Raw genomic sequence first — 27,894 nt, forward strand, 5'->3', positions numbered from 1 at the left:
ATTTAATGTTCTCACGAAGAAATCTTCAAATTTTTTGTTTTCCACAATTCATTAGTTTCTTCCCAGCTAGCACAAAAGCGATAGAAAACTGCTTCCATACCGATTCGCCAAGACTAAATGAACGTCTGAAAGACGCACTAAAAAATCCGTGCAGTCCGTTTAGAAGGTGATAAACGGTCGTATATCGTTGCTAATGTCCGGCGGATATGACTATTGCAAGAAGTTCTAGAATCCTGCTTAAAGTAGTTTCGAAAAATCCTGTCTTGAAATGGGATTTTGTAAGACCATTAGAAGCATTTAAAAAATAGAGATTGAATCCTGCTACATTCAGGATTTTGACATCCGTTTTTTTTCACCCTCCCCTCTCGCGCCCCCCTCGTCTCCCTTTCCTTCCCTCTCCCCATGCCCCTGCGGCGTTTTGCCGGCCGGCGGCATGCAGGTTTGCGCCTGTGCAATACACGAAACACATACAGCAATAACATTTTTTATTGCAAAAAGTAAACACGACTACACAAGCTAGCAATCAACATTAAATATGAGTGCCTCCGGGTAACGTCCATTACAGGTATCGACCTTGATAAACCTGGTTTCGAACAGGCTGCTGGGCTGTAGCTCCTTAATTCAGCAGGTCTTCTTACTGCAAAAACATTAAGCACATGTAAAACGTATGTTAATTGAAGTACACTTTTCTTAGTGAACGTATAGTTTTTCAATGCATTGGCAATAAGCACTGCATTATATCTTGGCAATGGGCAGCACTACAATATATTGGTCCAAGCACACAGTTTTCGAGCATTCCACCTTTAATTAATTTAATTAATTTAATTATGGGGTTTTACGTGCCAAAACCAGTTCTGATTATGAGGCACGCCGTAGTGGGGGACTCCGGAAATTTGGACCACCTGGGGTTCTTTAACGTGCACCTAAATCTAAGTACACGGGTGTTTTCGCATTTCGCCCCCATCCACCTTTATTAACATGGTTCTAACATTAACCGATCACAAGTGAAATTCCCTTCTGTTGCCTTGAAGACATACTTTACATCTAACTGAAGGTGTTGCATGTACAATCGCCAAGTAGTGTAAGTGTCGGCTATTTTGCTAGCTTTCAGGAGGCTGTTGTCTTGACTAGTTGGCGACTGGTAGATGACAGCAGCCTCCTAAACACGTGCGAAGTAGGTGCCAATTAGCATTCAAAGAAAGGAATAGAGAATGCATTTCTGATAATGTTGTACGAGAAAAGAGGTAAGTGTGGCTCTGCAAAGGCACAGCTTCAGTGTGACAGCATTGTTACACCACCGCAATTTTATTTGCCACAGATGACATAGCCAACTCAGAATGGTGCAGGCTTGAGCATATACCTAAACACCAGTCTATCAAACACATCGCATACTTCAAATTGAGCAAATATATTGCGATTCCTTAAAAAATAAAAGACAGCAGACGAGCGCAACCTTAAGTAACAGCGACTATTTGCAGAACGGCTGCTTCAAGCATATACAGTAAGAACTTCAGTTGCTGTAATTAAACCATTAAAATGTTGCACGCCTATGACGTGCCTGTTTGAAAACCTCCACACAATAACATTGCCAAGCACTTGTAAAGAATTTTTTTTACAAAAACAGTGAGTCATCCACACACAAGGTGGGAACATAAGCCGTAATTTTCCACCCAGTTTCACTAACTTTGACCTTGGTGACATAATTATAGTTACGCAATGGGTTAAAGGTTAAGCTCGTGCAGTTTATATATCAATCATGATCTAGAGTGCTTGCATATGCAATTTATTGCTTACACCGAAATGAGCCCACACACTAAAACCCACACATGGCGCGCGGCGACGATTTCATCGCCGTTGCACTTTATACGGATTATCACGGCGACGACGACGGCGGCAAAAATGCGCTTGGAGTGCCCATATAATTTCTATCGCAATAAAAGAAAAAGAACCGCGGCGTAAATTTCTCTCTCTTAAATGGCATGGTCGCCGTTACGTCGTCGCGCCGTAACACGCGTGTTCGAGTCGATGTCTCAACGCTGCGGCTGCGACGCAGAGGAGCTACGACGGAGGCCCAGTCCCGCCAACGAAACTGCTCACAACCGGCCAACGCTCGCTTCAACGGCAGGAAAAGAAAGGGAGAGGGTTAAGCTGGCGCCGGGCCGGCGGCGGGCGCGCACGGAGACAGTCGAAGGTGGGGGAGCTACGAGGGAGTTGAGAGGGAGAGTGAGGGGAGCCACCGAAGCGACGGGGTCACCTCTGCTCAGCCAAATCCGCTTCCCTGACGCCGTCCTCCCTCACCTTTGACGTGTCCGCGCGCGCCCGGCGCCGCCGTGCTGGCGCCGCCCGCTCCCTACAGCATCGTTTTCTGCGAGCGTTGCTCGACGTGGGCAGTCTCGTGGCCCCTACACGCCATCTGCTTGCGCGCCGTGATATCTAACGACTCCATTCGTACGTCGTGCTGTGGTGCACGAATACTTCAGAAATAAGTCTTTCCTTTAATTAGAACAAACTTTCGGGCTCTTTCGAGTTCGAATTATCGAGATACGACTGTATATGTATCACGCTGAAAATTTAATTCGTACGACTTTAATATGAAATAACAGTTACCTGGGTTCTTGGAGTTCAGGAGTTTCGTGGTGGCCCTTTGGGCGGCGGCGTTTTCGTCTGCCCATTTGGCACCTGTAGAGGGTACATGATCGGTGTCTTCACCCTCACGCGCCTTCTCTCTTGCACGTAGGTATGTGCCTGCATAGTAAGTTACAAAGAAACTCTTTATTGTTATGCTGATAAACTCGGAGTATCTATGTTTATAATGTAACAGCAGTGCCTATTACAACTGTATATTGGAATTTTTCTTTTTTTAACAGAATTTTGTTACTGCACAGACTTGCAAAAAGAAAACGCCAGTGCGACCTCAAAATTTATTTGTTGCATGACTGAAGCCAAAAAATGTTAGGTATCCTAAAAAAGATGCTGTAAATAGCTACACTGTCGGATTATGTTACAAAAACAAGGCAACAGTGCACTACATGCAGGGTGTTTCATTTAACTTTAGCCAAACTTTCAAAATATGCAAGTGCCACGTACCAGGACAGAACCAAGGTAATGTTGGAGATACTCAGATTATTTTTTGCATTCCGCCTAGTTAGATAATTAGTTCTAACTAATTAATTAACTTCTCAATTACTATAGTTAGATCGAAAGTGTCAATGAGAAGATTGTAAAGCAACATGAGAAACCCCTGATACCGCTTTCTGTTTCTCAATATGAGCTACATAAAGTGTTTTTACAAGTGTGAAAGGTGCCTGCCAATACACGCAAACTGCCTCGAGCGGCCAGTCGTTCGGCAGTTTTGCGTGTATTCGCGGGCACCTTTCACGCTCGGAAAAACACACGAGTGATCTCGCACAAGAGCGTTGACGGAAGAATGCTGTGGCTACGCGAAGATCGTAGCACGTCTAATCATTCTGCGCCAAACGGGAATGTCATCGTCTTCCTAACGATCAATGGTCAACGAAACGTCGCAGAGGTAATTTTAGACAGCTTTGGCAAACCTGAATACGCATGCAATAAAAGAAACGTACGCAGACGTAAACATGCCTCTTAAACAATATTAGAGATTGCAGTTAAAATCAAGGCGCTTTCATTGAAAAACTTCATTACCGCCTAAAACTTCCACCTAAAACTCCCGCCTGAAAACCGTAAATAATTAAACACGACAGGTGTCAAAGTGGCCGTGACTACTTACGTGAGCAAAGAAGATGTGGAAGGCAGTCTGGCGCTCCGCAGTTCATGAACGAATACGCGTCAGGAACTTAACGGCTGGTCCTGACAAAAATAACGGTCAATGTAACGGCGGGTTCAAAAGTTACGCAATCTGGAGGGAAGCTGCGCGGAGAGCGCAGTCCGCTTGGCTGCTCAGACTGCGTCGGCGCAAGCGATGACGCCGATGAGCCGTCGCGCCACTCCTTGCTTTGTCAGGTAGCCGCTATGACACGTCACGGCGCTGCATCCTCTTGCGACACACGCTGCTGCAATGCAGAAAAATACTCAGTGTGGCTTCGTACTCGGTACCTGAAGCACAGAAATGCTAGCTAATTTAACTAAGAAAATACAAAATGCGGCTGCTACCATAATGCTAGCGCCACCTTACAAAGATAATTTGAAATAACAAAAGTCGAACTTTTTAATGCCTCATTCTTGGCACTTTGCGGTAGGTAGGTAGGTTCCTAACTCGCTTTATAATACAAACAAGTGATGTGCAACCTATAATGGAATCGAACTTCTGCCGTGGGTCACAGCAGCCGGTTCTCTAGCAACTAGACTACGGTGTCTTTTTCTTCCTTTCGGTCAAAGTAAAACAGGTTAACCAAACAGACAAAACGAAAACTGCGACAAACAATATCAAAACATTTTACAGTTTGAACCGTCAGTCCAACTTGGCTGACATTGTCATTTAACATTCTCTGAGCGTTGTCAAGGGATCTACCCTCGACAGCCACTCAGGAACACAGCAATCATGCGTTCTAAATTTTCCTTCACAGAAAAATGGCAATATTCGCCAGGAGGGACAGATCGCGTTGAAGTGTATCGAGGACTGTTCAACAATGTCCTCGCGTCGATGACAAAATCAACGTCGAAAGTGGTGCTTAGTTTCCGGAGAAGTTCAGAAACTGGGACAAGCGGAATTCGGTGACTTGTAACCCATCATAGCCATCCTTGAAATTCCACACATTTACGTGGACAAAGACTTGCCTGATTTTCTGCAGATGATGATGCATAGTCCGAAGAACCTCCATTTTCGATGCCTGCGCTCATAGGAGGGTCGTTTTGTGGAACAAAATATTATCTAGAAATGTCTTGCGTGTGTGCTTCTGCATTTTCTCCTTTCAAGGCAAGGTCACTTTCGTGAAAACTAGCTGTCCTCGGATTGAGCATCCTCATGTGGCGAGGATACTTCACTAGAAGCATGGTTACTACTTTCATTAACCTACCATGATACTTATTGGACGGTACTCGTGGCAACAGGACTGGCAGATATCGGTTCGTCATTAACTCTACGCCTCTTCTGACGGTCTGAAAGATCAGCGTAACTTTTCTTCTTTATTGTGGACTTCATTATGAGCATAAAGAGCAAGCAGCTGCCCCTTCAGTGCTCACTCACCACAATGCAAACACCCGCGCCAGGGTTGATTGCACTCTCTTCTAACAGGGCGAAGCAAAAACAAAAACCAATGTCCGTTTTTCCCGCCAAAAAGCGGAAGAAAACAACAACAAAAATCAATAATTGTAGGCCGCTAGAACAAGCGATTTTAAACCTCTTCTAAATCTGCCTTATAGCAAGATTTTTCCATCCCAATTGAATCCTTCTCGATGTTGACTTCTTCAATCTAGATTTTTGACGGTCAAGGCGAAATATCCATGAATAAGAATGATTATATCTCTTTTGTGCTAGCTGGGTTCTTGGTGACTCCTACAAATCAGTGATTCTGGCGCAATACTCGGCAAGAGTGTGCAAACCAGCTATTCTGTCCTCCAGAATGGCGTTGCTCACTTTACCGTGGCGGTTTCATACGAGTTTTTTTATTATTTGCTTGTGTGTGTTTAAAGTGTGGCGTGCGCCTCACTACAAGTTTTGCGTGACCTAGAGCACGGCATTCATTAGCGCAAGGTGTGAGCTCAGGTTTTTCGTTAGCGTGCAAGTTTACGCTGCGGCATCCGACGCACTGTGACTCGTCGTGACTATGAATGCAGAACGTTCCGCGAAGAAACGTCGTGCTATGTTCCTTCACTCTCAATAACACAAGATCTGAGTGTCCGACGGGCAGGAAAATCGGTAAATAGAATGTTTTCTAAATGATACTGTGGGGCAATGTTGTCTCGTCTGGTAACTGTTGGATATGAATACATGGTGTCGCATGGGATTGCGAATGATTCTCTGAAAAGGTTTCGTATATGGTGCAATACATTACGACTGTGGCCTGGCCATAGTACTTTTGATGCATTGAAACATGTTTTGCTTGGTCAAATATATTGGTGGCATTATTCTAGACTTATGAAAGTGAAGTTGCTTTTGAAACCTTTGTGGCACTGTCCTTTATTGTGAAAGGAAATGTCAATGCAAGCTTTCACTGACCCATAGATCACTTATAGGAAAGAAGTGCATACACCAGCAGCAACTACATTGCGTTTCTCGTTTCTATTGCAACAGACTACACCGCGGCTTTTGAACGGTGCTACTCTGCGTATGGCTACATACAGTGACCTTGAACAAAATAGTGGAAGACACATGTATGGCGGACGGCTGAAAACCGCACATTGCGGTATTACTGTGGTGCAGCTGGTCACCTCTACCATCACTATGTACCGCCAAAAGTGTCCCAGGGGCTGTCACTCGGAAGCGCGTTGCCCGCGCTGCAGCGAGTGCACTAAGGAAATACCTCTATCGCACAATATCCTCCCTCGACAAAACGTGTGACCGACGAGCAGGTAACCAGCAACCGAGTCATTTCCGACTTCTCATGCTGTGCAAATGTTTCCACGGACGTCACCGTTGCTGTCGATGGTAATCTTCTACCGGCTCTCGTCGTTGCTGGTGCGGATTAGAGTGTTTTAGGAGCACACTTGCAGCTGCATTACGGAAGCTGCCTCGGAAGGTCCCCAGCTGTGCACAGCCAAGTCATCGTGTCACATTCACAAAATGGTCTACGGGGAGATATCTCAAATTCTACTTTTATTGGCTCTGTCGTGGAACTGCCTCATTGTTCAATTCTGTTGTTCTTGTTGATAGCTCAGTTGAAGTACCACCAAGGAGGTTGGTAGTTTGGTCTGGTTGGTATAACATTGGGTATAAAAGGAAAACAGCGAAAGGACAGGATGACATGAAGCATGGCGACTGTGAGATGCGTGCCGCATCATGCTTACTGTAGTTCCTGATAAAAACAGGACGCCATCAGTAGCCAAGTAAAAGAATTGCTTGAAGGCAACCATATACACCTTTCCACTAGTCCGTGGGTGTCATTTGTTGTATTGGAGAATACGAAAGACGGCAGCCTACGGTTCTGCGTATATTACAGCAAAGATAACCATGCCATAAAAAGATGTTAAACTGTAGCACCGCAACGATTACTAATTTGGTCATACCCGGTACTCCTGCTATTTTTTTCCATGGGCTAGCACAGTGGCTACAGTTGAGGCTGATTTATAGATTACAATTGATAGCTAAGTTCGATGATTTCTCTGTTTTTTTTTCGAGCTACCGCAACTTCGCTGATAATGTTTCCCACCTTACTGAACCACTAACACCCATTACGAAAGACGGCAACTAATTTGTGTTGGGGCAAGAACAGAAATACGCCTACCGCTAGCTGCAGACTCGTCTGCACTCTAATTCTGGGCCACTTTACCGCGAAGGGCTGTGCATAAATACGCACAGAAGCGAGCAACGTTGGCAATGGTGCTCTTCTTGTGGAAGTACAACAAGGTGAAGTGATTTTTTAGGTGTAGGTTGTGAGGCATCTTCCAGGGTGTACAGCGGAACGGTAACACGGACATAAAAATACGACACGGGCGAGCTCTGACTACCACCTGAACATTATTATCGAATACAATGAAATATGTACAAAGGAAAAGCGAGGCTGTTCCTATCCTGAACAAACCAGATAAAGCAAAGGAACAAAGAGCAAACATTACAAAGGAAAAATCACAAAAAGATCACATTGGCCGCCCATTTTCGGACTGGCTGCACATAGAAGACGGCGACAGCGACGTTGGTTTTCTTGCCGCTTCAAGAAATGTGCCGTGCGTGGCCAGTGGATTCTTTGTCGTCTTTCCTCTCACGACAGTAATAGATTGAAATTTATATTCTCTGCTTCATGTGGACCCATTTGCCACACCCTGTGCGTCTTCTAGGATTTCAAACACTTGCATCAGAGATCTATAAGAATGCGAGTGAACGGCAAAAATCGTACATATAGTAAACAAATTGCGTCATAACCCTGGGGCTGGTATACCAGTCCGCAAGCATGCCAACATGCACTACGCGAACTGTTGATTCTGCGGTTTGCAGCAGAGTTCTGTTGCAAACAGATAATAAATTCAGAAGAAAGGTCAAAGAAAGAGCTTGGCGGCATCAAGCGGTTCTCGTCGATTGATAATGTCAACGACTGGGTAAAGTGGTTGAACGTCGAAGTACATGATAACGTCAATGCATTCCATCTTAGGTAGAGGCCAAATGTTCGAACGTCAGCGTTTCACACGAATCCAATTTTGCAAGTCGCCAAGTCGTCGGTGTGGATGATCGCAGATCTTCCTGCATATGCAGCCTTTTGTCACTGCGTTTCCGTTTGCACCAGAGCACTGGTAGTACTTTGTGTTTGAAATACCACTACGCATTTCACAGCCGTCAACTTGGATTTAGATTCATCCATTCAGCACTGTCTAAATAGTTGCTTTGCTTAACAACTTTCAACAAACACTCATTCTCACAAAAGTTATAAACTTTCGCGGATACAATTCGCCACGTGAGCGCGAAACAGCATAAAGTTGCAACTGATGGAATTTATTTCTGCACTTATAACGTTCTAGGTCATTTTACAAACGTGCCCTGCTGACATAGTTTGGCTTAACGCATTTTTTCAGGTCCCAACATGAACAACAACACGCCACAGCTAAAAAAGAGAAGGAAAAACAGGCCAGGGCCAATGTGCTTGCAGCAATGGTGTGACCGCGTTTAGTTTATACTACAGAATAGTTTTTTCACGTATTCAAGTTTACCGTTCAGTAGGATCGTTGATGGGTAGCTTACATACGTGAGACCAATTTCGCGGCCGTAAAATCCTCAACATTGTCTCTAGTTATTCTATGTCGGTGATGAAAACGGCTTCAGTGCCCTGTAAGAGATTGTGCCCCAATTAGAGATCGGAGCAGCGCAGCGTCGACAGTGAAACGATGCACAGCTTTCAAGCACGAGCGCCGTTGCGAGCAAAAGCGCTGGACCCACTAGCGTCTGGGCCCACTAGAGCCGAAACCACTAGCTTCTCTCTTCGCTACAATTACCCCGGGGGTGATAAGGGAGCCGTCTGGCGACCTAACAGCTGGTCAGGATGACAGGATCGTAGTATGGCTTGAGGCGGTCGACGTGGACAATGTCTCGTCCACGACGGCGCTGGTCCGAAGACGGTTCAACTGGTTCGAAGACAAAATTCACGGGAGATGCGCGTTCGACGATGCGGTAAGGGCCTTCATACTTCGGGAGTAGTTTCGATGAGAGGCCAGGGGCGGTGAATGGGACAGAGAGCCACACAAGCGCGCCGCCATGAAGCAAGGTGACCGCGGAAGTGGAGTCGCCGCGAGTGCTTTTCTGGCGCTCTTGGTCGTTGGAAGTAAACGCACGTGCGAGGTCACGGCATTCTTCGGCATGCCTTGCAGTGGCAGAAATAGGCGAGCCCTCGGATGCATCCAGCCGGTAAGGTAAAATTGTGTCGATGGTGAGCGACGGGTGCCGACCGTATAGTAAGAGAAAGGGTGAAAAGCCAGTGGTGCTCTCAGTAGCGGTGTTGTACGCGTAGGTGACGAAGGGCAGAATGGAGTCCCAGTTCGTGTGGTCGGAGGCGACGTACATGGAAAGCATGTCGCCGAGCGCGCGGTTGAAGCGCTCTGGCCATTTCAAGGCCATGAAGCGTTCTGGTATTTCAAGGCCATTGGTTTGGGGGTGGTACGCCGTAGTTGTGCGATGAATAACGTGGCACTCTTTAAGAATGGCTTCAACCACTTCCTACAGGAAGACACGTCCGCGATCACTGAGCAATTCCTGGGGTGGACCATGCCGCAGGATCAATCGGTGAAGCAGGAATGAGGCAACATCGCGTGCTGTAGCTGCTGGGAGAGCGGCCGTTTCGGCGTATCGTGTGAGGTGATCTACTGCCACAATGGCCCAGCGGTTACCAGCCGACGTTAAGGGAAGTGGCCCATACAAATCAATTCCAACGCGCCCGCACGGCCGGGTAGGGCAGGGTAGAGGCTGCAGACCAGCCGGCGAGAACTGGGGTGAAGATTTCCGGCGCTGGCAGTCGGGACAGGAGCGAACGAACCGTTGAACGCACTTGTACATTCCTCGCCATTAGCGATACTGCGATACTGGGTCAGTAGCGCTGTCGAAGGCGCTGGTAGGTTTTGAAAACTTCCGAGTGTGCACACTGTGGATCGGCGTCAAAGGATGCGCAGATTTCGGAGCGCAGACTGCGAGGAACTACTAACAACAACTGGCGGCTGTCTACGGTATAACTGCGTCGGTGAAGCAGGTTGTCGCGAACCGCGAAATGACGAGCCTGACGACCAACGTACGAGTGGTTGAGTGTGGTGATGGGTCAGCAAGGACGCAATCCACGAGTCCTTGCGCTGCTCGGAAGCTATAGTCTCAGGGTTGATTGAAGAAACAGCGAGCTGGGATAGTGGGCAGCAAGTATTGTCGTCAGGCAAGGGAGAGCGTGATAGGACGTCGGCGTCAGAATGTTGGCGTCCGTTGCGGTACAGCACGCGGATATCGTAGTCCTGCCGGCGAAGTGCCCAGCGGGCAAGTCGACCTCAAGGATCCTTTAACGATGACAGCCAACATAGTGCATGGTGGTCCGTGACGACATCAAATGGGCGGCCATACAAATAAGGCCGGAACTTAGTAAGAGCCCAGATGATCGCCAGACATTCTTTTTCCGTGACAGTGTAATTGGTCTCGGCTTTCGTAAGGGTGCGACTGGCATAGGCAACGACATATTCAGGAAATCCAGGTTTGCGCTGCGCAAGGACAGCGCCGAGGCCAACACCGCTGGCATCTGTGTGTACCTCTGTAGGGGCCGTCGGGTCGTAGTGGCGCAAAATTGGGGGAGTCGTCAACAAACGACGCAGATTTGCGAACGCTTCCTCGCACTCTGACGACCACGAATGGAGGGGTCCGTTGGTTCCAAGGAGCTTCGTCAGAGGTGATATTGTCACGACCTCGCAGGAGACGTGGAAGCCGGCGTACGGCACGTATACAAGCACTTTATATGAGCAGCAAACGCAACGTCGCTGTCGTCTCTGTTTTTCTACCCGCGCGCTGCTTCAGCGTCGTTTCCATGGCCGGGCACATACCCGCGGTGACGATATAGCATGTGGCATTTGCCCCTCCTTTGAAAGAAGCCCCGTCCCGATGCGCCAAGCGCCCAAGAAAGTGCAGTGATGGTGCAAAAGTGAGGTCATGATGCAAAATATGGCTTCATACGAAGCACGTGCACAACCTCGGGCAGATGCTGCCGGCGTTTGGAGCAGTAAGGACTGTCGGGCACAACTTCATAATTCACGTCACTGATGCGGCGTAGAACTGTGTACGGCCCGAAGTATCTTCGCAGGAGCTTCTCAGACAGCCCCAGCCGACGAATAGGAGTCCAAACCCACACGTGGTCGCCGACGTTGTACGTGACGGGTCTGTGTCGAAGATTGTAGTGTCTGGCATCGTAATTCTGTTGCTTTTGGATGCGCAAGCGTGCAAGCTGCCTTGCTTCCTCGGCGCGTTGCGTAAACTCCTCGGCACCAGTCTCGTGATCACCACACTCGTGTGGCAGCATCGCGTCCAACAGTGTTGTTACTTCCCGGCCATAGACGAGGCTGAAAGGTGTCACGCGTGTTGCCTCCTGGCGAGCCGTGTTGTACGCAAATGTAACATATGGTAAAATCTGGTCCCAGTTCTTCTGGTCGACGTCTATGTACCTACTCATCATGTCTGCCAGAGTCTTATTCAAACGTTCTGTCAGCCCATTAGTTTGGGGGTGATAAACGGTTGTCTTTCGGTGAGTTGTACCACTTAATCGCAACACGGCATCCAGAAGCGCGGCCGTGAAAGCAGAACCTCTGTTGGTAATGACCACTGCGGGAGCGCCATGCCTTAGGACGACGGCTTCGATGAAAAATCGTGCTGCTTCGGCTGCTGTTCCCCGCTGGAGAGCACCTGTTTCGGCGTATCGGGTAAGATAATCTGTGACGACGATTATCCATCTATTGCCGGCAGAAGACACTGGAAATGAACCTAAAAGGTCCATGCCAACTTGTGCGAACAGCGCTTGATGTATCTCAACAGAATTCAGCAGTCCAGCAGGCTTGACGGGTTGGGTTTTGCGGCGCTGGCAATCCAGGCATGTCTGGACATAACGTTTCACAACCGACGCAAGTCTCGGCCAGTGATACTTTAGCCTAATTCTGGATAATATTCGGGAGTAGCCCAAGTGACCAGCGGTCGGCTCGTTGTGACAGGCGTGTAGGACTTCATTCCGTAGAGATGCGGGAACGACAAGTAGGTAGCTGCTGCCACTGGGTGAAAAGTCCTTTTGGAGAGAACGTCATGACGCAAGCAAAATGAAGGCAGCGCTCTGGCGAATAACCTCGGCACGCAGCTTGTTTTTCGCTCTAAGTAATCAATAAGAGGAACCAGTTCTGCGTCCTCGCGTTGCAGGCGTGAAACGGCGACAGCGCCTGCCATGCCTAGAAAAGCCGCGTCGTCATCGTCGTGCAATGCAGTCTCAACAGGCGACCGAGACAGGCAGTCGGCGTTGGCGTGCCGCTTCCCCGATTTGTAGACAACAGTGAAGTCGAACTCCTGGAGCCGAAGGCTCCAGCGTGCTAGCCGACCAGCTGGATCTTTTAAGTGCATGGTGATCACTGGCGACAGTGAAACAGCGACCGTATAGATATGGGCGAAATTTCAGGATGGCCCAGACTACCGCGAGGCACTCTTTTTCTGTAGTGGAGTAGTTAGTCTCCGTTCTGGATAGGGTCCTGCTGGCGTAAGCAAGCACTCTTTCGGTGCCGTCCTGCCGCTGAAGAAGCACTGCGCCAAGGCCGACATTGCTAGTATCGGTATGAGGAATCGTCGGGGCGTCTTCGTCAAAGTGTGCGAGCACAGGAGGCGTCTGCAGCCGCTGCCGTAGCTCGTCAAATGCCCGTTGCTGCTCTTCGCCCCACACGAAGGGGACATCTTCGCGGGTGAGATGTGTTAATGGACACGCGATGCGCGAAAAGTCCGCAATAAACCGCCGGTAGTAGGCGCAAAGGCCCAGAAAACGTCGCACGGCCTTTTTATCAGATGGCGTCGGGAAATTTGCGACGGCAGCGATTTTATCAGGGTCAGGTTGAACACCTTCATGACTAACCACGTGACCGAGGAATTGAAGTTCCTCAAAACGAAAATGGCACTTTTCCGGTTTCAAAGTTAGGCCTGCTGAGCGCATTGCCTCAAAGACCGTCTTCAGTCTCCGTAAGTGTTCGTCGAACGTGGCGGAGAAAACAATCACGTCGTCGAGGTACACTAGGCAGGTTTGCCATTTGAGGCCTGAGAGTACCGTGAGTCGTTGGAACGTTGCTGGCGCAGAACACAAACCGAAGAGAAGCACCTGAAATTCATAAAGTCCATCAGGTGTCACAAAAGCGGTCTTTTCACGGTCTCTCTCATCAACTTCAATTTGCCAATAGCCGCTTTTGAAGTCCATCGACGAAAAGTAACGTGCGTTTCGTAGCCGGTCCAGTGAATCATCGATACGCGGTAGCGGATAAACGTCTTTCTTTGTGATCTGGTTGAGTTTTCGATAGTCGACGCGGAAGCGCAGACTACCGTCCTTCATTTTCACCAATACGACAGGCGATGCCCACGGACTCTTAGATGGCCGAATAAATCCGTCCTCAAGCATCGTCTTCACTTGTTTTTGGATTGCTTCCCGCTCATTCGGTGCTACACGATAAGGATTCTGCCGGATGGGTCTTGCGTCGTCTTCGGTGATAATAAGGTGCTTGGTGAGCGGCGTCTGGCTAACTCTTGAGGTAGATGAGCAGCAGCTCTTAAACTCATTGATGAGCTCATGAAGGCTGTTGCATTCGATGGGCGATAAAGTTCGACTGACATCAACCACAGGTGCAGGCATAGGCGCGGTGGACGCCGCGTGCTGCACTGAGAGGCAGTCTTGTATTGGGGCAATTTCGTCGAAGTAAGCAACAGCAGTGCCTTTAACAATCTGTCGACGTTCCCTGCTAAAATGCGTCAGCAGGAGTTCAGCATGTCCATCGAGTACACTAACTACGGCCCTGGCGACGGAAACGCCCTGACTCAGTACTAGTGTGTTGATGTGTTCAGCGACACCAGGCCCGGTGTGCAAGTTATCGCAGATGACAGGCACGAGGGAACAACTTCGCGGCGGAAGCGTGACGTCGTCGTCGGCGATACGTAAACGCGGTCGCTGGTCATCCGCGGGGTCGACGTCTTCGGAGCTCGTAGCAAATGTCACCATGCGGTCGCGGACATCAATAACTGCACCGTACTCCCTCAAGAAATCCATTCCCAAATAAGTTCTTTACAGCACTCGAAGAGAATGACGAGGGTGGCAACGAAGGCTGAACCGGCGATTATGCGTCTGTGCATTTTCCAATCGGCGTCATCAACTGGCCCCCGGCAGTTCTGATGTTGGGCCCGGTCCAGGGCGTCTTCACTTTTCTTAGTCTGTCGGCTAGCTTTAGAATCATTATCGAAAAATACGAACCAGTGTCAACGAGAGCGCTCACTTGCTGGCCGTCAATGCTAACGACAAGATCGGCGCTGACGGCGTCTGTTACATGTGGTGTGGTTGGAATCGTCGGAGTCGTAGAGTCATCGATCGTCGGTGAAGGTGGTACTTGGGAAGCTGGACGGTTTGCAACCTCACCCCCGGAGGTCGCTGCCTCTAGTTTCTTTCCCCTGCGTGGGCTAGGAGACCTGCCCCTAGAGGCGTCAGGAAAATCGCGACGGGTTGGTTGGGTGTAACGAGCCGGTGATGGGGAACGCCATCGAGGCGTCGTTGAACCTTCCGGTCGAAAGTTTGAAGGATTGTCGTCGCATGTACATGGAGCGTCAAACTGAGGGTAACTATAGTTGGTGGGAAATCTGGGAAACCCAGCTGCGCGGTAGTGGCAAGCTCGATAAACATGTCCTGCTTCACCGCAATGAAAGCATAGCGCCCGGCGGTCAGAGGTGCGCCACAAATCGGTTTTTCGTAGCGGATAGCCGGCAGGGAATTCTCCGTAAGACCGCGGCGCAGCGATCGGCTGTCGGCGATACGGCATTGCTGGCGGCGGCTGTGACTGTCGAAGATAGGGCGTTGGGGATGGCGGCGGTGGCTGCGTCGGAGTGGTCGACGGTGTCAGCAGCATCGAAGTGGCGGGAGGTGGACGACAAAGAGCTTCCGAGTATGTGCATCGTCGGGGCGCCGCTTGCCAGTCGGGCGAAGAAAAGACCTGTCGAACTTCCTCCCGGACGACGTCAGCGACAGAAGCCACCGCTAGTGCCATGGGAGCAATTCCGAGCTGCCGGATCTCCTCTCGCACAATCTCTCGGATAACTTCACGCAGAGACGTGCCGCCGCCCTCAGGTAGCAGTGAAGCATTTGTTGGCGAGTTCGCGCGATCGTATTGACGGTACCGCTGCTAGAGTGCCCGTTCGATAGCGGTAGCCTCCTTGGTAAATTCGGTCACTGTCGTCGGTGGATTCCTCACGAGTCCGGCAAACAGCTGCTCCTTCACTCCCCGGAAGAGATAGCGCAACTTCTTTTCTTCGGCCATCTCAGGATCTGCTCTTTGGAAAAGGGGGGCCATATCTTCTGCAAACATGGCAACGCTCTCATTTGGCTTCTGAACACGAGATTCGAGAAGGCACTGCGCATTGTCTTTTCTTTCGCTGCTAGTGAATGTGTCTAGCATCTGGGTGTGGAAGGCATCCCATGTGGTCAGGCTCCTCTCCCGGTTCACAAACCATGTCCGCGCACTGTCTCGAAGAGCAAAATAGACATAAGACAGCTTTTGCCGGGAGCTCCATTCATTATGACTGGCGACACGCTCGAACTGGTCCAGCCAATCTTGGACATCTTCAATGGCGTCACCATGGAAACTTTCTGGGAGCATAGGATGCTGTAGCATCACCTGCGATGGAGTTGCAGTGGCCATGGCGGTAGCACTTAGACGCGGTCCGGCAGGATCCTGCACGGGGTTGAACTCGGGCGTCAGGACTAGCCGGCGGCGACTGTACCGGCGAACAGGCGCTCGACGAGCGAAGGCGATTCCGCGTTCGATGGATGGCTCCGCGAAGGGGTGCTAAGCATGAGGCAATCCTACCCCGCCCCTCCACCAGTGTCACGACCTCGGAGTGGACGTGGAAGCCGGCGTACAGCACGTATACGAGCACTTTATATGAGCAGCAAACGCAACGTCGTTGTCTTCTCTGTTTTTTTACCCGCGCGCTGCTTCACCGTCGTTTCCATGGCCGGGAACATACCCGCGGCGACGATATAGCATGTGGCAATTTGATGGCGGCGAAATTGCGGAAGTAGAAAGTAGGAACACAAACGGAAGCGGAAGTGGGAACACAAACCTACGAAACTTCGCAGTTATTTGATGGACGTAGGTTTAGGAAGTTCGGCGACGGCACGAAGCTTGGCTGGATCGCGGAGAATTCCATCCTTGGAAACGACGTAACCCAGTATCATCAGCTGCCGCGCTGCAAATCGGCACTTCTTTAAATTTAGTTGTAGGCCGGCGTTTTGCAAACACATCAAGACACGCCGGAGGCGTTGAAAGTGCGTGGAGAAGTCCGGAGCAAAAACAACGACGTCATCAAGGTAGCACAAGCACGTGTGCCATTTCAAGCTGCGCAGAACGGTATCCATCATGCGCTCAGAAGTTGCTGGCGCATTGCAAAGTCCAAACGGCATGACGTTAAATTCGTATAAGCCGTCGGGCGTGACAAAGGCTGTCTTCGGTCGATCGTCATCTGCCATAAGTACTTGCCAATACCCTGAGCGCAAATCGAGAGATTAAAAAAATTCTGCTCCTTGTAGGCTGTCAATAGCGTCGTAGATTCGCGGAAGCGGGTAAATGTCCTTACGAGTGATCTTGTTGAGGCGCCGATAGTCCACACAGAACTGTACAGAACCGTCTTTCTTCATAACAAGGACGACAGGAGATGCCCATGGACTGTGGGAAGGTCGGATCACATCGCGGCGGAGCATATCGGCCACTTGTTCATTAATCACGCGACGTTCAGTAGCCGATCCACGATATGGGCGTTGCCGCAATGGCGATTGGGAGCCAGTATCGATGTGGTGCGTAACAGTTGACGTCCGGCCCAGGGAAGGTTGCCCGATGTCGAAAGAAGCACGAAATTCTTGTAAGATGCACAGTAGCTGTGATCGCTGGCCCGGTGCAAGGTCATTGGCAATAGAAGACTCGAACACATCGATATGCAATGGACCAGACGTAGAAATCGAGCCGAGCGTACTGTAACGGGCACAGTATGGGTCTTCGGGAAAGTCCGTAATTTGTACGTCTGCGATAGCTTCGACACTGCCCAGACATTCTCCGTGGAGTAGCAAAACAGGGTACGGGAACGGGTTACAAATAAATATAACAGTAGAGCCCTGTGTGATGTTCACCGTCGCAAAAGGTAGCAGTAGACCTTTTCGAGTGAAAAAGCGGCCAGACGGAGAAAGTAGTGCGACGGCGTCGGAGAGGCTGCTGCAGTACATGGAGACAACCTCTGACGAGTTGGGAGGAACGGTGGTGTCGTGTCTGACGAGTAGTTTGTTCGGAAGTGAAGCATTGTCAGTGAGCGTCAAATCTGAGAGTGGCGACAGTTCGAGTTCGGCCCGTGAGCAATGAATGACGGCATTGTGGCGGGAGAGAAAATCCCAGCCGAGGATAACGTCATGGGACCACGACGAAATTACAATAAATTCGATGGCGTATACAACGTCCTCAATAACAACACGAGCTGTGCATGCCGCTAACGGGTGAATACGCTGTGCGCCGGCTGTGCAGAGGGACAGTCTAGTAACGGGCATCGTAACTTTCCGAATCAAGCGACAAAGTTTTGCATCCATAACTGATACGGCGGCGCCGGTGTCCACGAGTGCAGATGTGTGAACTAGAGCACTGCACGGGCTCGGGCTTACCCGAAAGCCAGGGCCCGGCACGGCCCGTGGGCCGGGCCTGGCTTAGGCCCGGGCTCGGGCATGGGCCGGGCTTGGGCCGGGCTCGGGCATGGCGTGTGGTTTTTGACCCGGGCCCGGGCCGGGCTCAGGTTTTTTGACGCGGGCCCGGGCCGGGCTCGGGCTTTCTGCGAGTTATTCTCGGGCTTCTCAACTCTGAAAAACATGTATTTTTCGGTCTCGGGCCGGCTTCGGGCCGGTTTCGAGCCGGGCTTGGGCCGGGCTCGGGCTTAAGGTAAAGGCGTGGTGGGCCGGGCTGGGCGGGTAACGTAGATTATTTCCGGGCCCGGGCCGGGCTCGGGTCTCGCCATAAAAGTTTTGATCGGGCTCGGGCGGGCCGCCCAATGTAAAAACGGCCCGTGCAGTGCTCTAGTGTGAACACCATCAACAAAAACGTCTATCACATTCGTCGGGCTATCCTGAGGACTTTCGCGTTTCGCCGGCGTCGCAGCCCTTGCCTCGTGGACTGCGACGATTAGTTTCCTCTTCCCGATCTGGGGGACGAGGCCGCATCGGTGATAGCGAGCGTCGGCGTGGAGAAGGTGAGCGGCGGGTATTGGGCATTGGGCGGAACGTAGGTGACGATGCCGAAGGGTCGTCGTAATACGGGCGGGGAGAACCGACCATACGACTTGGCGCATATGTTGTAGCGCTAGGCGACTGCACGCGATTACAGTAGCGAGCGACGTGGCCTACGTAGCCGCACGCAAAACAGATAGGCGGTTGTCAGACGTACGCCACCGATTCGCTGTGGTGGGCGCCGTCCATGTTGGAGGACGCGCTGTGCGGGGCGGCTGGTGATATGGTGGCATGGCGGGCTGTGGTCGGGGCAGAGGAAGACGTCGGCGTAAGTGAGAGGCCCACCTTGAGGGAAGGGGTGGGGCCTGACGACGACTCCCGCGTAGCTGAGTGGTTCAGCCGGAGGGATCTGCTGGGGCCTGGCGACGACTACAGCGTAGCGGAGAGGTACGGCCGCAGGAACATGTTGGTGGCGCTTAGGCAAAACCTCATTGAGTTCATGCGCAATGACGCGGCGGAGCGGGGGCTCGAAACACGACGTGGGCTCTTGTACGGGTTGTGCTTGTGCATAAATCGGGAGCAGCTTCATCGCCAGCAAACAACCACCCTTTAACTTTGACTTTTACTAGTAAAATGCTTTAGCATATTATTTTAAATTGATTACAGAATTTGTAGAAACTAATCAAATCCTTCATCCAAACCAGCACGGCTTCCATAGTGGGTTATCTACTGTTACTCAACTAATAGAAACAGCTAATGGCCTTGCACAAGCCCTTAACAACCAGTCTCAAATCGATATGCTCTTTCTGGACTTATCAAAAGCCTTTGACCGGGTCTCTCATTCGAAGCTAATTTTCACACTTAAGAACATACTCGGAGACTGGCCAGTGACTTGCTGGGTAAGAGATTATTTGTCCATAGGAGGCATTGTGTGCATCTTGGAGACCATTCTTCTGATCCTGTTCCAGTTGCTTTCGGTGTACCTCAGGGCACTGTTCTGGCTCCCCTCCTATTTTTACTCTACATAAATGGTATTGCGAAAGAAACTAATTTTAAAATCAGGCTCTTTGCAGATTGCGTGCTTTACCAAGAAATCCTCAACATTGATGACCAAATTAAACTCAATAACGCATCAGGTCATATTGGGCAATGATGGAAGTATTGGCAGATGTCTATCAATTCAGAAAAAAACGGTTTCAATGAAGGTTACAAAGAAAAAACGAAAATTAGTTTATCCTTATTCAATTAATAATGCCAGCATCCCAAGTGTTTCCGACCATCGTTACTAAGGACTCATTTCTTATGACTTGACGTGGACGGCGCATATCCAACAGGTAACCAGGAAAGCAATGCAGAAACTGTTCTTTCTCAAGAGAGTCTTGCGTCATTCGACATTTGAAACTAAATACTTAGCCTATGTCACACTTATTCGGCCGATCTTAGAATTTGCAAATATAGTCGTGTTTCTGCACATGAAAAATAACATCCACATACTCGAAATGATTCAAAGGAAAGCCGTCCGTTTTCTTTATAACAGCTAAAACCGTACCGACTCACCAACTGAGCTACCACAATGCGCTTTCCTTCAGGCTCTGGCAAGCCGAGCGAAACTAGAGCATTTGAAATTTTCGTATATGCTACTTCGCAACTCATTTAAGCTAAACTACTCAGACGTTATAAACCTTAACTCCACTCGCCAGACTCGACAGATGCACCCACATAGACTAGACGAGTTTTCCTGCAATAAGAACGCGTTTTCGTTTTCCTACTTCCCACAAGCTGTGCGAGAATTGAATGAACTGAACCCGTATGTCACCGCGCAAAGTTTTCCAAATTTGTTGACCTTGCCGAGAAGGCAGTCCTGCCTTTTACTTATTGATATTATTTGCGTCTGTGTATGTGTTCCCAACTCTCCTGTATTTTCTTAAGCCAGGATTGCAAATGTGCATATATGTGTCAAAATTGTTCACCTACTCCTGTAATAAACCCCATGGGCTTGACAGTAAGTTGAAATAAATAAATAAATAAAATAAATAAATTACGCGTATGTGGTATTACTAACTGTGTAATAAATTCGTCGTTACTGTAATGCGCCAATGTACGCTATGCTTATAAGCGGTTGATCTCTGCGGTTAAGTGCTTTATAAAATAAGCACTAGGTAATAAAGACACACGTGCACGATTCAAATAAACTGAATAATACTAGAGCAATTATAAGCTACTTGATGTCCGTGTAATGCATACAGGTAGTTTATGACACCACGCAATATTCTTTTCTTGATCAATGCTTTCAGTGCACACGAATAATGTTGCTACGGGGAGAAACTATATGTATTTACAATATATACAGTTAGAAGGTTGTACCTCAGGGTAATGCCATCTACCGACTTCCGAGACACGTCAGCCTCTTCTTTACTCACCAACGTCATTTTGTTCATAGTGGTACAAACTCGTACGTGACATTAACCCCCGGCGGCAGAAGCATCGTCTCGACGCTTCTTAGGGTGCCGAACCAGTGTGGGAGTAATATGGCTTTAGTCGGGAAACGTGCACGATATCAGTTCCTGGTGGGTATACAAGACTTCGAAGTCACAGGTGATATCGCAGATGTGTGGCTTGTGACTTGGCGAAGAACTCGGTGTGGCCCGACGTATCGCGGCAGCAGTTTTTCGCAAAGGCCGACGCGACGGGAGGGTAACAAAAGTAGGACAAGGGACCCAGGGCTGTAATGAGCGTCCCGACGACGACTGTCGTAACGGTGCTTCTGGATAGCCTGAGATGCCAGAAGACGGTCACGGGCAATACGACGTGCTGTGGCCGCGCGAACAATGGCGTCGTGAGCATAGAACGTGGTAGTGGTGGAATCAGAAGGGAGCAGCGAGTCAAGAGGCAGGAAGGGGTCACGGCCATATAGTAGATAGAACGGGGAATAACCAGTTATATCATAACGTGACGAATTCTATGCAAACGTCACGAAAAGTAAGGTGCAGTCCCAATCCCGATAATCATGAGACACGTACATGGAGAGCATGTCCGTGAGGGGACGGTTGAGACGCTCGGTAAGCCCGTTTGTCTGTGGGTGGTAAGCCGTCGTGAACTTGTGGGACGTTGAGCAAGAGCGAAGAAGGTCGTCGACAACCTTAGAAAGAGAACAGCGGCCTCTCTCAGTGAGTAGCGGGCGTGGGGCACCATGATGTAGGATCACTTCATGGAGGAGAAAATCAGCCACATCAGCTGCGCAGCTTGTAGGGAGGGCCCGCGTTACGGCATAACGCGTGGTATAGTCCGTTGCAACGGCCACCCACTTGTTGCCCGAGGATGAGGTTGTAAATGGGCCAAGGAGGTCCAGGCCGAAGCAGAAAAGTGGCTCACTAGGGGTATCTATAGGCTGCAGGTGCCCAGCGGGAGACAAAGGAGGCTTCTTTCCTCGTTTGCAAAGTTCGCAGGCAGCAACGTAGCTTCGAACAGAGCGATATAGCCCCGGCTAGAAAAATCGTCTGCGCACACGGTCGTATGTACGGGAGACACCCAAATGACCAGGGGTGGGCGCATCGTGTAATTGCGAGAGAATTGTCGAGCGCAGATACTGGGGAACGGCGAGAAGCCGTTCAGCACCATGTTGATTCATATTGCGTCGGTATAAGGTCCCGTCCTGGAGAACAAACATACGGAGAGAAGCGTCCTGTTGCTCCGAGGTAAGGCGTTCGATGATGGATCGCGAATATGGGTCACGACGCTGCTCGTCGGCGATGCGTGAGAAGTCGGAGATTGACAAAACACAGGTATCTGTATCGGTTTCGGTGCCATCGGGTGGGTCGACAGGATAGCGGAAGAGGCAGTTTGCGTCCTTATGTAGCCATCCAGATTTGTAGGACACAGAAAACGTGTACCCTCGCAGGCGTAAAACCCAGCGGCCAAGACGGCCTGTGGGTTCTCTGAGTGAGGATAGCCAAGATAAGGCATGATGATCTGTCACGACGGTGAAATCTCGACCGAACAGGTAAGGGCGGAACTTAGCAATCGACCAAACAAGGGCCATGCATTCACGTTCTGTTAAGTTGTAGTTTCGCTCTGGTGCTGAAAAAAGACGGCGAGTACTACGCGATCACGCGATTGGTGTCCCGCTGTCGTTGGGACAAGATAGCGCCAATGCCATGGCCGCTTGCATCAGTGCGAATTTCTGTGCAGGCATGCGGATCAAAATGACCCAACACGGGTGGATTGGTAAGGCGACTGATAAGCGTTGAAAATGCTTCAGCCTGGTCGGGTCCCCAACGAAAAGTGGTGGCCTTTTTCAGGAGGTCTGTCAGAGGACGAGCGATTTCGGCAAAGTTCTGGATAAATCGAGAAAAATAGGAACACAGCCCTAGAAAACTGCGGACATCGGTAGAAGAACGCGGAAGCGGAAACTCACCAACGGCACAAACTTTGTTAGGATCAGGCTGGACGCCAGAAGCGTCAACCAAGTAAGTGACCAAGTACGCGTATTTGGCGGCCAGGGAAATGGCATTTTGCAGATGAGTTTAGGCCGGCACGTCGAAAAACATCAAGGATAGCTGAGAGTCGGTTGAGGTGGCTCTCAAACATCGGTGAAAAAACTAGGACGTCATCAAGGTAGCAGAGGCACGTGGTCCCTTTGAATCCGCGCAGAAGAGAGTCCATCATGCGCTCGAAGGTAGCAGGGGCATTACAAAGTCCGAAATGCATTACCTTAAATTGGTAGAGACCATCTGGGGTGACGAAGGCGGTCTTTTTGCGATCTCGTTCATCCACTGCGATTAGCCAGTAGCCAGAGCACAAATCAATCGATGAAAAATAACTGGCACCATGTAAGCAGTCCAGCGCGTCATCAATACGCGGATGCGGATACACGTCCTTTTTGGTAATTTAATTCAGGTGGCGGTAATCGATACGAAATCTCCAGGTATTGTCCTTCTTTTTAACCAAAACGACATATAACGCCCACGGACTGCAGGAAGGCTCGATAATATCTTTGGAGAGCATTTTGTGCACCTCCGTTTGGATCACCTGGCGTTCAGCCGCTGACACACGGTAGGGCCTCCGGTGTATAGGAGGAGCGTCACCAGTGTAGATGGGATGGGTGACGACACGGGTGCGACATAGCGGGCGATTTCCAAAATCAAAGATGTCTTCATAGGACATCAGAATGCGGTGAAGAGCGTCGGCGTAATCGGGTCCTAGGTCAGTAGCTATGATTGGCGTAAACTTGTCGTTGCGTGAAGTAGGAGGGTCGCAAGCTGCAGCAGTGTCGAATCGTGGTTCGGGCGTAAGAGCAGCTACTCCACAGTCTTCCAACGGGAACAGCACAGCGAGAGATACACCCTCAGGAAGCACTTGGAGACACGAACCAAAGTTCAGAAGGGGAAGCCACGCTCCACTGTTGACAAGAGTTACAATTGAGCTTGGTTGTGCTATTTGGCGTGCGAGGAGAACGTCGCAAAGTGGGGACACCACGTAAGGAGCATCTCGAAGTGGAGGAGAAGGCGACATGAGGACGTAGGTTGCAGCGTCAGGTTGCCGTCGAATAAATTCAGCAGAACAAAGTCGGGACTGGTGGTCGTTGGGCGGGTCGGCAAAGTAATGGGGCAGTTCAAGGCGAAGGGTGCCGGTTGCACAGTCATTAAGTGCTGAATGAGCAGTCAGGAAGTCGATTCCAAGAATCACTTCATGGGGACACTCGGCCAGTGCAGTGAACAGGACTAACACTGGATGACCGGCAATGGTAACACGGGCGGCGCACATTCCCATCACGGTTGTTGTACTGCCATTAGCCACTCGAACGGCAGGCGACTCGGCAGGCGTCAGGACTTTGCGGAGACGGCTACGAAGATCTGATCTCATAACCGACACCTGAGTGCCAGTATCAATGAGAGCTTGAACGGCTACATCATCAACAAAAATTTCAACAAGGTTAGATCGAGCAGCAGGGGTCAGCAGAGGTTGTGCAGTCTGAGTCGTCAACGCAGCCTCACCTCCGGGGCTGCATTGCTTAGTTTCCCGAGAAGCGGCCCGCGTAGGAAGGAGGCGAGGGACGTCGAGGTGTAGGCGAACGGGACTGACGGCGTTGCGGCGAGGGCGAGCGGATAGAGGTGTTTCCCCGAGAGGGAAGGCCGGCATTGTGTGGTTCAGAGAGGGGCGACAGAGATCGAGGGTCTCGGTCGAAGCGGCGATCAGCATATGGTCGAGGCGAGGAGTACCAGCGGCTACTACGGCAGTGGTAGGAGATGTGACTAACCCTGGAGCAAGCAAAGGAAATTTGCCTGTCATCCGGTGTCCGCCACTCAGAGGGGTTCCGATATCGATTCGGGAACGACTGGCGAGGTGCCGCAGAAGCAATGACAGGAGCGGTAGAGGTGGGACGTGGACGGACGGCAGACTGGATGTCCATGGTCATGTTGTCGTGCGTATGGGGACAGTGAGAACTTGGAGCCATAGCCTCAAGTTCGCGACAGATCACCTGCGTCTGGCTTGGCGTGGCAGGCGGATGTGATGCCGGAGGGTCATTGCAGGAGGAAGGGGCAGCCGTATTCGGAAGTCGGTCGAAGCGTTGTACAATGTGTTTGCTCTTCGCTTGCTCAAAATTTCGGCATTCCTTTATGATGGATTCAACTGTTGAGCAGTTACTGCAAAGCAGGAGGTTGAACGCATCGTCCGCGATGCCCTTCAACATGCGTCCAACCCTATCGGCCTCCAGCATGTCCGCGTCCGCTTTACGGCAGAGAGCCCGAACGTCTTGAATATACGCGACGTACGATTCGGTTGGTGTGTTGACACGAGACGCTAGCTTTTGCTTGGCCTCCATTTGACGTCCCACAGGTCTTCCGAAAAGATCGCGTAGCTTTTCCTTGCAGGAGTACCAGCTTGTAATTTCGGTTTCATGCGTCTCAAACCATATCTTCGCGGTTCCTCCCAAGTAAAAGATCACATTGGCCAGCAAAACAGTGGCATTCCACTTGTCGTGCTTACCAACGCGCTCGTACGACGTCAGCCAGTCTTCCACGTCGACCTTGCCAGTGCCAGTGAAGATTCCCGGGTGACGTAGCTGGGTTAGTACCACTTACCGCTGGTGTCTGAGCATCGGAGGCAGGGCCAGCGTCGGAGGCAGCGTCAGTAGCCATAGCAGCAGAACCGATGTGACGCCCGCTGTGGAGATCCAGGGCCGGCTTGTGGCGAGATTACCACGCACTTCCACCAAAATGTTACGGGGAGAAAATATATGTATTTACAATATATACAGTTAGGAGGTTGTAGCTCTGGGTACCACCATCTACCGAGTTCCGAGACACTTCAGCCTCTTCTTCACCCACCAACGTCATTTTGTTCATAGCGGTACAAACTCGTACATGACAATATGAAGCAATAATATCATTTTCATGGTAGACGGTCTATAGTAATTTGTGTGCGTATCAGCTCATGAAGGTGAGAAATTTCAGCATTGGTAGGTGAATTTCACCAATTAAGTTTGCCTCATAAGTTTGTGCTAGAACTCATAATTATGTAATATTTCACGTGTTTACTCTGCTGTAATATCAGTAAGCCCTAAGTGTGAAACATGTTCATAAAATCAAATTCTTTAAATATAATTTAAGCAAAGATTTGAATGTTAACAAATTCTCAATCTTGTTGAATAACATAAAATATCGTAATGTTAGGCGAAACACACTGCAAATTATGAAATAATTTGTGGTATTTCGGCCTGACAAAAAATGTTCTTACGTACGTCTTTCAATTAGGCCTAATAGGGCACCGGGGTATGGGGTAGTTCTTTGGCTAAAACTGTGTGCGCTTGAAACATGTTTTACTAGTATTACTTATACCTTTGGAAACGTACTACTCACACGTCTTGCTTTGATATCGGGTAGGCGAAATATGTCATTACTCTTAGATCATTTGTTTACGCCACGCCGCCATTGTGGAGCAACGGATGACGCACTTGCAGCAAAATTTAGCCTCCGAGTCGCGCGCAGTGTTGATGAAGGAGTAGCTCGGGAGAACATTTGTCTGTCCAAGCAGAAGCGGTACTGTTTGACAAAGCTCACTTTGTCATAAATTGTATATTGTACCGTTAGCTACACTGGCCTAGCCAAGCCCGTTTCGCGCGGCACATCAAGAGCCGTGCTGCGCATGCGCAAGGATCAGTGATGTCACACGGCTTGCGCACCGGAGCCATCGGAGCGGGCACCTCTCGCGCACTCCGCCGCCGCCGGTCTGCGCATTCCAGAGGAGTGACGTCGTAGCCGTGGTAGACGCAGTGGCGCCGGCGCGCGCTCGCTGTGCAGTCGCCGTCTGACACTGCGCTGGAGCCGCTGCGCTTCTGACTGGCGTTTGCCAGTGTGGTATAGCCATGGAGAAGGAGAGCGCAAATGCTGCTCAACAGCGCAGAAGAACGGAGAAGCTTGACTCATCGGATCCCGAAGTAGTTGCCTGGCAATTAGCGGTTGAGCGTAGGAGACAACCAGGAAAGCTGAACCTTTGCTAACGCTACGTATATCCTGGCATAGCCGAGCTAAGCCACTGCAACTTTTTTTCATCAAACTCGAACTAGTGATCGACAGACGTTGCAAGGTTTACACGTGTGCATTTTAGTGCATGCATTTCGATATTGCTGGGATATGACGTCACTGCGCTCGACACGTAGGGTCCAGAAATGACGTGAAGAGTCTCGGGCAGCTAGACAGAGGGATACCGAAACCATATAGCCAAGACCTCACCGCGTTGGCCATGGCCGCGGCCACGGCCAATATTTGTACCTCGGAAACCACACTTCACTTACACACACACACACACACACACACACACACACACACACACACACACACACACACACACACACACACACACACACACACACGCGCGCGATTCATGAGTTACTCACGCCAAGAATGTTTTGCTGTACCCAGATGTCAACCGGGGTTCAGTCGCTTGTCGCTTGTCCTTTTCGTGACCTCATGCTCCATCGTGTTTTAGTATCGGGACGATGCATTTTCAGGAGAGGCAATGGTGCCATGCACGTTTTACTTCTTTAACACACAATCACTAGAATAGAAGGCGCCCATTTTCGGACAGGTTGGATACAGAAATTGACGAACATGACGTTGGTGTCGTGGTCACCTCAGCAAAGGTGTCGTTCGCTGCCAGTTGACTACTCCCGCCTTTCCTCTCCCGACAATACTAATTGAAAATTGTACCCTAAGTTTCAGGGGGAGCGATTTGCTATACTGGGTGCGTTGTCTGAGATTTTCTAGCACCAAATCGAAATGGCTGTAAAATACAAGGGAAAGGACAAAAGAAAACACACATATAGTAATGTGTGCGATATAGTAAT

The 27,894-nt window shown here is 50.0% G+C and overlaps 1 long non-coding RNA gene across 1 annotated transcript; it reads right to left on the bottom strand.

The window, feature by feature from the left end:
- Positions 1-517: 517 nt before the first annotated feature.
- Positions 518-4,547, bottom strand: LOC125945386 (uncharacterized). The gene is made up of 3 exons (XR_007466867.1): positions 3,749-4,547; positions 2,608-2,745; positions 518-637 (listed from the first exon to the last, which is right to left on the bottom strand). It is a non-coding gene; the product is annotated as an uncharacterized LOC125945386 (long non-coding RNA).
- Positions 4,548-27,894: the final 23,347 nt, after the last annotated feature.

The sequence above is a fragment of the Dermacentor silvarum genome, chromosome 5 (assembly GCF_013339745.2).
Source record: "Dermacentor silvarum isolate Dsil-2018 chromosome 5, BIME_Dsil_1.4, whole genome shotgun sequence".
Taxonomy (NCBI): domain Eukaryota; kingdom Metazoa; phylum Arthropoda; class Arachnida; order Ixodida; family Ixodidae; genus Dermacentor; species Dermacentor silvarum.